Below are 8,516 nucleotides of genomic sequence, written 5' to 3'. Positions count from 1 at the left end.
AGCCGGAACCCGCGCCCGCCCCTCGCAGAGGACTTCTCCTGGGCCCGGTCATTGGTCCAGCGCGTGGCGGGGGGCGGGACCTGAGCCGTTGACAGCACTGGCGGCGGGGAGGATTGGGCGGCCCGGGTTAGGCTAATAGGGTGGAGGCGTGGGGGGGGGCTTGCCGCCGGAGTGTAGGTGGCTAGGTAGGTGCCTGAGAACTCAGTTAACTTCCTTCTTGAGGCTCTCCCCCTTGCCCTTAACGCATCGGTGTCGGTTCTGAGGAAGAAGCCCGAGAACCGCGACCTTGGAAGACCTTCGGAAGCCGAGCGCGTTGATACACGCTCTGGGCGCGGGAGGATTGTCCGCTCCTCCCCATCCCCTTGGCGTGCTTTCCCTACGTCTTTGGTCAATGACTTAACGACCATAGAGGTGAAATCCCGCGGACTGCGGGCTAGGATGCCCGGAGGCGGCCGCTTGGTGGGGGCACTCGCGCGAGTCCTGGTGGTACTGACACCGGGAGACCCGAGTCTGCGGAGGGGAAGGAGCGCCCAAAGCAGGGGGCCGGAAGATCACGGCTTTTCTGGGGGCTGTCAGTTCTGCAGCCAGGGTCAGGAAACCCACATCTCACAGATGGCCCCTTAATATCAAGGCTTCCCAGCTTCTGAGTCCTCCCGAGCGCTAATCTCCTCTCACCGTCTTTTCAGTCACATAATCCCCTCCGGCCAACCCAGCCCACATCTGTCCTTAGAACCAGGAGTTGGGGCAGAAAGATAGCTTAATGCAAGGGAGCACTTACTTTGCATGCACGAGGCCTGGTTGCTGGCCTCCTCCTCCTCCCCACCCCCCAGCCCTGATCACCAACACCCCAGCAGTCCCTGAGCACCAAAGGAAGAGTAGCACTGCAAAATCTGGCCCACAAACAAAATCCAGAGTGGCGGACCAGCCGTGCACCAAAGCCAGGCATTAGACACTGTCCTCTTTGTCACATCACTCCCATAGGGCCTCTGGGCCCTTTCTCCTCCTTGGCTATCGTCTATGTACTTTTAACCGTTGCTCCTCAGGGAATATGCAATGAACTATGGCACTAGAGTGATTTTGCACACCGCTCTTGACTAATCCCCCTGGTAGACAAGATCTCTGGAACCTTTCTGCCTCCTTCCCCTATGAACGTCATTGACTCAAGGGCAGAGAACTGAGCCAAGGACTAGAGCGCCTTACTGACAAACCCTACTCCTTTTATCGCCTCACTTAGCAGGAACAACAAGGTGAGACGTCTCAGTCCCGGCTAAGCCAAGTTGAGGTTAAACCTAGTATGGAGAGAATTTAGAGTATAGGAAAGAGGATTGGAAAGAAAACTGATACTTTCTCACCCCAGATTTCCTTTGGTCCAGTTTCAAACCCCTCTGGGTATGCTTCTCTGGTTTGGGGGTTACCTAGGTAGGTCTTAAAGAACTTCATCAAGAGAAACCAAAGCCCCAGAAGAGCCCTGACCTCAGCTACCTTCTCGGTGACTTCAAAAGCTCCGCTGATCAATATATGCTCCCAATTTAGCATCTCGCGGAGGATTTCCTCATAACCTTAGAATAGTCTGGCCTGGTTTCTTCCCTCTGGTTAATTATCCACAGAGACTAGCCAACAGTCCAGAGGATTGAACTACCTTGCCCCGGGAGACGAGACAGTGTTGGGGTGCAGCAATCAAAGGTATCATTATTGACTGGTCATAAGGGAGGGTGGGGAACAGTAATGCTGAGTCCCTTAACACCAGGTCCTGGAGCTTTGTGTCACAAGGACTTTAGAGACTTGTTTTGAAGTTGTTTCTTCTGGCATCCATGGCTGGCAGGCCAATGGGAAAGCCCAGAGATCAAAGGGATGAAATGGTCTCTCCCAGGAACTGACTCAAGAGTCTCCTTCTGAACCCGGTTGGGAGGCTCTGGGAGATGGAAAAAAAGTTAAGGAAGAAGGATTGTCATGGATAAAGCAGTTGAGTAAGCTCTTAGGCTAAATATATGTAAAAGTCTAAGAACTGGAGTGAGTAGGGTAAAGGGTAGGCCTGGGGAGAGAAGGCGGAAAATTGAGGTCATTTTGACCTTGGAAGGATCCCTTTAAAATGGGCAAAGGCAATGGTGCCCTCTGGTGGTCAAGAGTAAGTGGGCTAATGCAGCCTACACACACGCAATCTTCCCAATAAACCAAACTCCTGGGTTTAATTAGTAATATCTGAAATTTATCCATTACTTATTAGTTCCAGATACTATCTAAATAAATGCAGCATGTGGGGGCTGGACCGATAGCACAGCGGGTAGGGTGTTTGCCTTGCATGCGGCCGACCGAGTTTGATTCCCAGCATCCCATATGGTCCCCCAAGCACCGCCAGGAGTAATTCCTGAGTGCAGAGCCAGCCAGGAGTAACCCCTGTGCATTGCCGGGTGTGACCCAAAAAGAAAAAAAAAATTGTCGTGCATGGAAAGGTGGGGAAAGGGGAGGTGGATGCAGCTGAGCAGCGAAGAGTAAAAGAGTAATCCCTGTGCATTGCGGGTGTGACCCAAAAGCAAAAAAAAAAAGAAAAAAAGGCAGCATGTGAATTATATTAATCCTTGAACAACTTGAAGGGCTGTAGGTAATAATAGTATCTCTAAAGAGGAGGTAACCAAATTTAAACGAAGTATTCTGCTCAAGGCCATAGTTTGTATTGGCATTGCTAAAATTCCTCCCTGATTGGACTCACTCCTCAATCTATATTTAAGATATTTTATTATTTGGGGTGGGAATTCTTGGAATTATTGGCTGCACACCCCACCCCTACCCCCTATCCCCCACACTAAGCCAGGAGTAGTCTGAGCACTGCTGGGTGTGGCCCAAAAACTAAAAAAAGAAAACTTTAGTCTTACTCATTTATAAAACTTATGTATATTCATACAAAAATACATAGTAAGTGGGGCTGGAGAGATAGCAGCTGGTAGGGTGTTTGCTTTGCATGCGGCTGAACCAGGTTAAATTCCTGGCACCTCATGTTTTCCTGAGCACTGCAGCAATGATTCCTGAGTGTATAGCCGGGAGTAACCCCTGAGCATTGCCAGGTATGGCCCCAAAACAAAAATGAGGGAACAAAGTTCCCTTTGTAAGAACAAAATTCCTTAGGGGCCGGAGCGATAGCACAGCGGGTAGGGTGTTTGCCTTTCACGCGGCCAACCTGGGTTCGATCCCCGGCATCCCATATGGTCCCCCAAGCACCGCCAGGAGTAATTCCTGAGTGCAAAGCCAGGAGTAACCCCTGAGCATCGCTGAGTGTGACCCAAAAAGCAAAAAAAAAAAAAAAAAAAGAACAAAATTCCTTAATATTCATCCCTTTCCTTTTAAAAATAATTTTGTGGGCTGGATCGATACTACAGCAGGTAGGACATACCTTCACTCACACCACACCCCCTTTGGTATCCCATATAGTTACACTGCCAGGAGTAATTCCTGACTATAGAGCCAGGAGTAACCCCTGAGCATTGCTGGGTGTGGTTCCCTCCCAAATAAAAATTTTATTTTGTTTTTATTTATTTATTTATTTATTTATTTTATTTTTGGGTCACATCCGGCGAAGCACAGGGGTTACTCCTGGCTCATGCACTCAGGAATCACTCCTGGCGGTGCTCAGGGGACCATATGGGATGCTGGGAATCGAACCTGGGTTGACCGCGTGCAAGGCAAATGTCCTACCCGCTGTGCTATCGCTCTAGCCCTCCAATTAAAATTTTTTTTTTTTGCTTTTTGGGTCACACCTGGCAATGCACAGGGGTTATTCCTGGCTCTGCACTCAGGAATTACCCCTGGCGGTGCTCAGGGGACCATATGGGGTGCTGGGAATTGAACCCCGGCCGGCCGAGTGCAAGGCAAACACCCTACCCGCTGTGCTATCGCTCCAGCCCCCCAATTAAATTTTTTTAAAAAAGAATAGAAAAAAATTTTGTGGTATGAACTAAAAGATGAAAAGATGTGCAAAGTATCAGGTAGTGGTGCTTGCAGACTCAGTCACATGCTAGCCTTAGTTTCCACTCCTACAGCTACCACCTTGCACATAAGCTTGCTGGGCCGAGCACTGAGCACTCTTATTTATTTATTTATTTATTTCCTTATTTACTTATTTAAAATTTTATTTTTATAAAGTTGCTCACAATGATTTATTACATTTAATATTGCAACATCAATCTCACCACTTTTATGCCTTCACACCACCAATATTTCCAATTTCACCCACCACCACCCAAATGTACCAAAGTAGCAGGCCCTAAATAATTTATTTTGCATTGCTTGTTATGAATAATCCACTAAAAATGATCAAAGTTTCCTTAGAAAAAAGTGTGTGAAAATTATTGTATCTCAGCCTGGAGCCATTAAGCCTTTGTATAAGAGATTTACTAACATGCTGTTACTAGCTTGCTGTTAGCCTTGTTTACTTACATATATATGTACATATATATATTTGTCACTTGTCATCCCGTTGATCTTCGATTTGCTCGAGTGGGTGCCAGTAACGTCTCCATTCATCCCTGTCACATGCTAGTGTAGCCCAATGATATCTGCTCGCTCCAGGAACAGGAAGAGCCTCAAATCGTTCATTCAGGGTCTTAACAAAGAAGTCTGACCATCTTGTTGGTGGGCGGCCCCACACGGTCTTTTGACGTCCCGTGGAATCCAGTCGGTAACTGCTTTAGTCCAGTGGTCATTTCTGAATCGCATTACGTGTCCAGCCCATCTGATTTTTGATGTCTTGGCAAACGAGACAGCATCCCTGATTCTTGATCGTTGACGGAGGTCGGAACTCTGGATTCCTTCTCTTATTTGAGTGAAACGTGATACTCCAAGCATAGCTCTTTCGATTCCTCTTTGGGAGACCCAAATAGCGTTCTCATCCTGTTTTCGTAGGGCCCAGGTCTCTGAGGCGTATGTTAGTGCAGGAAGAACTGTCTTCCTGCATATGCATATATATATATATATATATATATATACACATACATATATACATATATATATATATATATTTTATATATATATTTTAAATTGAGATCAGTTGCCTTCTACTTTACACCCCATCCAATGTGGTGTGCTACTACTGGTATATCAGTGGTGTGGAGTATGAGATGTCATTCGCAGCCATGTGGTCCAGAAATTCTAAAATTTTAAATAGGTTGATAGAGCTGGAGTTAAGTTTTTAGTAAGGGGGCCGGAACGATAGGACAGCGGGTAGGGCGTTTGCCTTGTGCAAGGTCGACCAGGGTTTGATCCCCAACATCCCATATGATCCCTTGATCATCGTCAGGAGTGATTCCTGAGTGCAGAGCCAGGAGTAACCCCTGAGGATTGCTTGTAAAGCCAAAAAGCCAAAAAAAAAAAAGTTTTTAATAGGATGGTTACTTTAGAGTCCAGAGACATGTCTGCAGCTTGTTGCTCTCTTCGCAGGTTTATTTGTGAGTCTCTGGATCATGGCTGTTAATAATGAGCTTATATGGTGCCAGAGGCAGTTCGTGGGTGTGCCTGCCAGGCTGTTGTGCAGCAGGCAATCAGAACAGCAGAGCTGCTAGAGTCACACTCAGCACATGGAAACAGGAAATCTGAACTCATTACCACATACTTGCAGGGCAGGCATTCTAAGTCCTATGCGACTCCAGGCAATGAACACAATCCTTTTTTATTTATTTATTTTTTAAATTTTATTGAATCACCGTGAGATAGTTGCAAGCTTTCATGTTTGGGTTACAGTCTCACAATGGTCAAACACCCATCCCTCCACCAGTGCACATTCCCCACCACCAATATCCCGGGTATACCCCCCGCTTTCCCACCCTCCCCCTGCCTCCATGGCAGACAATATTCCCCAGACTCTCTCTCTACTTTTGGGCATTATGACTTGCAACACAGACACTGAGAGGCCATCATGTTTGGTTCATTATCTACTTTCGGCATGCATCTCCCATCCCAACTGGTTCCTCCAGCCATCGTTTCCTTAGTGATCCCTTCTCTATTCCATCTGCCTTCTCCCCTCTGCTCATGAAGCAGGCTTCCAGTTATGGGGCAATCCCCCTGGCCCTTATATCTACTGTCCTTGGGTGTCAGCCTCATGCGATATTATTCTATACTCCACAAATGAGTGCAGAATGGACACATTCCTTGGTGTAACTCTTCAGGGTACAGAGTATGTGAATCTTATTCATGTGTTGAGGAGTGGGGTTAGCCGCAGCTGTCTTGGAAACTGACTTGACAACATCTAGTGTAGGATAACTTTGGTTTGTCCTTTCTCCCTGGCCGCAGGGAGATTAGGTTTATTGGGTTACACCCATCACAGTGCTCCCGAGGCACTCCCATTACTGTGTTTATCTTTAACCTCTTCTCTGTGCTCTGCTTCCCCAAAGCAGTACTGGTGGCTTGTAAATTCAAATTCCTCAGAAATCTCCGCATTTGTATTTGTAAGTGAAATATTGCTTTTCTCCTTCCCTTACATTCTATTGCATAGTTTATTTCAGAGCAATGTGCTTTTTGTATAGACACAGAAAGACAGTTAAAGCTATGCTTTTGTAACTGGAGTTAATTGACTCTGAATATTTATTATTATTAAAATTAATAATAAAATATAAAATTATTAAATAACTTGGGAGTTAATTGACTCCTGGGCATCTGTCTTCTCAACTTAAACCTCACTTGTCCTTAGTTCTCAGCGCCCCAAAAAGCAGGGCCCCAATGAGGGACTGGATGGACCCAGGCAAGGCAAGTTGTGAGCTACCCTGGCATCGAAACGGGCCAGGCCAAGTGCTTTAATACTTAACTATAAGAGCATGGTCATGGACAAATTCTGTCATGATCCAAAGAGTAACAACTGGATTAGGACCCTGTAGGGGTTAAGAAAGACTAATCTGGCCTGAGCACTATCGTCTGGGGTCTATATAGCGAGATGTCTCCAGGAGAGCCACCCTACAAGCTTCATGTATCTCTTACTGTGTCCGTACAAAATGACTAATATTATTAAGAAGTTGAATTAAGATGAATATTTAAACGGTTGTTGGACTAAGGGAAGGAGAAACACACCCCTGGATGGTATTTCGCCCTTGAGCGGATCTCCTGGCTGCAGGTCTTTGTCTTAGCAGAGCTTCCCTGGAAGAGTTTTCATATGTTGGACTGTGCTGCCCCAATGCTTGCAGGTGGGGCCCTGCGCCAAGGCAGTGAGATGAGCGAGCGCAGAGACTGGCACGGGGCACAGGAGGAGATGGGAATGAGGGGCAGTGTGAGACGGGAGCGGGGAGAATGGAATAAACGGCAGCTGATCACCAACCAGCCCGGTGGCCCCCTTTCCTCCTTCACGGGTCTGTTGGCGGCGGCTGCAGGCCGGGTGGGGAAGCGGCTCATGGCCACTCAACCCACGTGGCACGTGCGAGACCACATCACTGCTGCTCACTTATTTAGTGAACTGACATAATCCAACTTTTTTTTTTTTTTTTGCTTTTTGGGTCTCACCCGGCGATGCATGGGGGTCACTCCTGGCTCTTCACTCAGGAATTACTCCTGGCGATGCTCAGGGGACCATATGGGATGCTGGGATTCGAACCCGGGTCGGCCGCGTGCAAGGCAAACGCCCTCCCCTCTGTGCTATCACTCCAGCCCCACAATCCAACGTTTTTGTTTTGTGTTGGGACCACCCCAGGTGGATGCTTAGGCATTACTCCTGGCTCTGTACTCAGGAACCCCTCCTGGTGGTGCTCAGGGGACCCTATGACACCTGGGATCAAACTTGAATCAGCTGCATGCAAAGATGAGCGCACTGAGGCCCCCATACGGTATGAACCGGGAGAAGGAATTAATTCTAGACTGTCTTCTTGACAACTAATATCAGATGCTTGTTCTAAGCTAGTTCATATTTAGATTTTATGGGGATTTGTGGTACAAGAAAGCTGGCTGAGGGCCAGAGCAATAGTATAGTGGATAGGGCGTTTTTCTTGCACGCGGCCGACCCAGGTTCGATCCCCGACCTCCCATATGGTCACCCCAGCACTGCCAGGAGTAATTTCTGAGTGCAGAGCCAGGAGTAACACCAGCCTGAGCATCGCTGGGTGTGACCCAAAAAAGCAAAAACAACAACAACAAAAAACCCAAGAAAACTGGCAGCTGGCTTGGACATTTTTTTTTTTTGCCACACCCAGCTGTGCTCAGGTCTTACTCCTTGCTCTAGGTTCAGGGATCATTCCTGGTAGTGCTCAAGGGACCGTATAGGGTGCTGGGAATTGAACTCAAGTTGGCTGCAAGTGCCCTACCCACTTTATTATCTCTCCAGCTTATACACACATTCATTTTGTCAGCTAGGCTTACAGAAAGGTAGTAAGGGGTCGGGGGTGGGGTGGGGTACCAAATAAAAGCTGTTTTATAGCTAAACCATATTGGTATGAGAACATTCATCAAGCTTAGAGATCCAATTTGCCACTGAATCCAGAACTTTAGGACCCCTGGTATCTCTGGGCCTGTTTCTTCAGCTGTAAAAACGCAAACTTGAATTAGATGAATTA

The sequence above is a fragment of the Sorex araneus genome, chromosome 2 (genome assembly GCF_027595985.1).
Source record: "Sorex araneus isolate mSorAra2 chromosome 2, mSorAra2.pri, whole genome shotgun sequence".
Classification (NCBI taxonomy): Eukaryota; Metazoa; Chordata; class Mammalia; order Eulipotyphla; family Soricidae; genus Sorex; species Sorex araneus.
The sequence above is the reverse complement of the archived record's forward strand: the minus strand, read 5'-3'. Positions refer to the sequence as shown.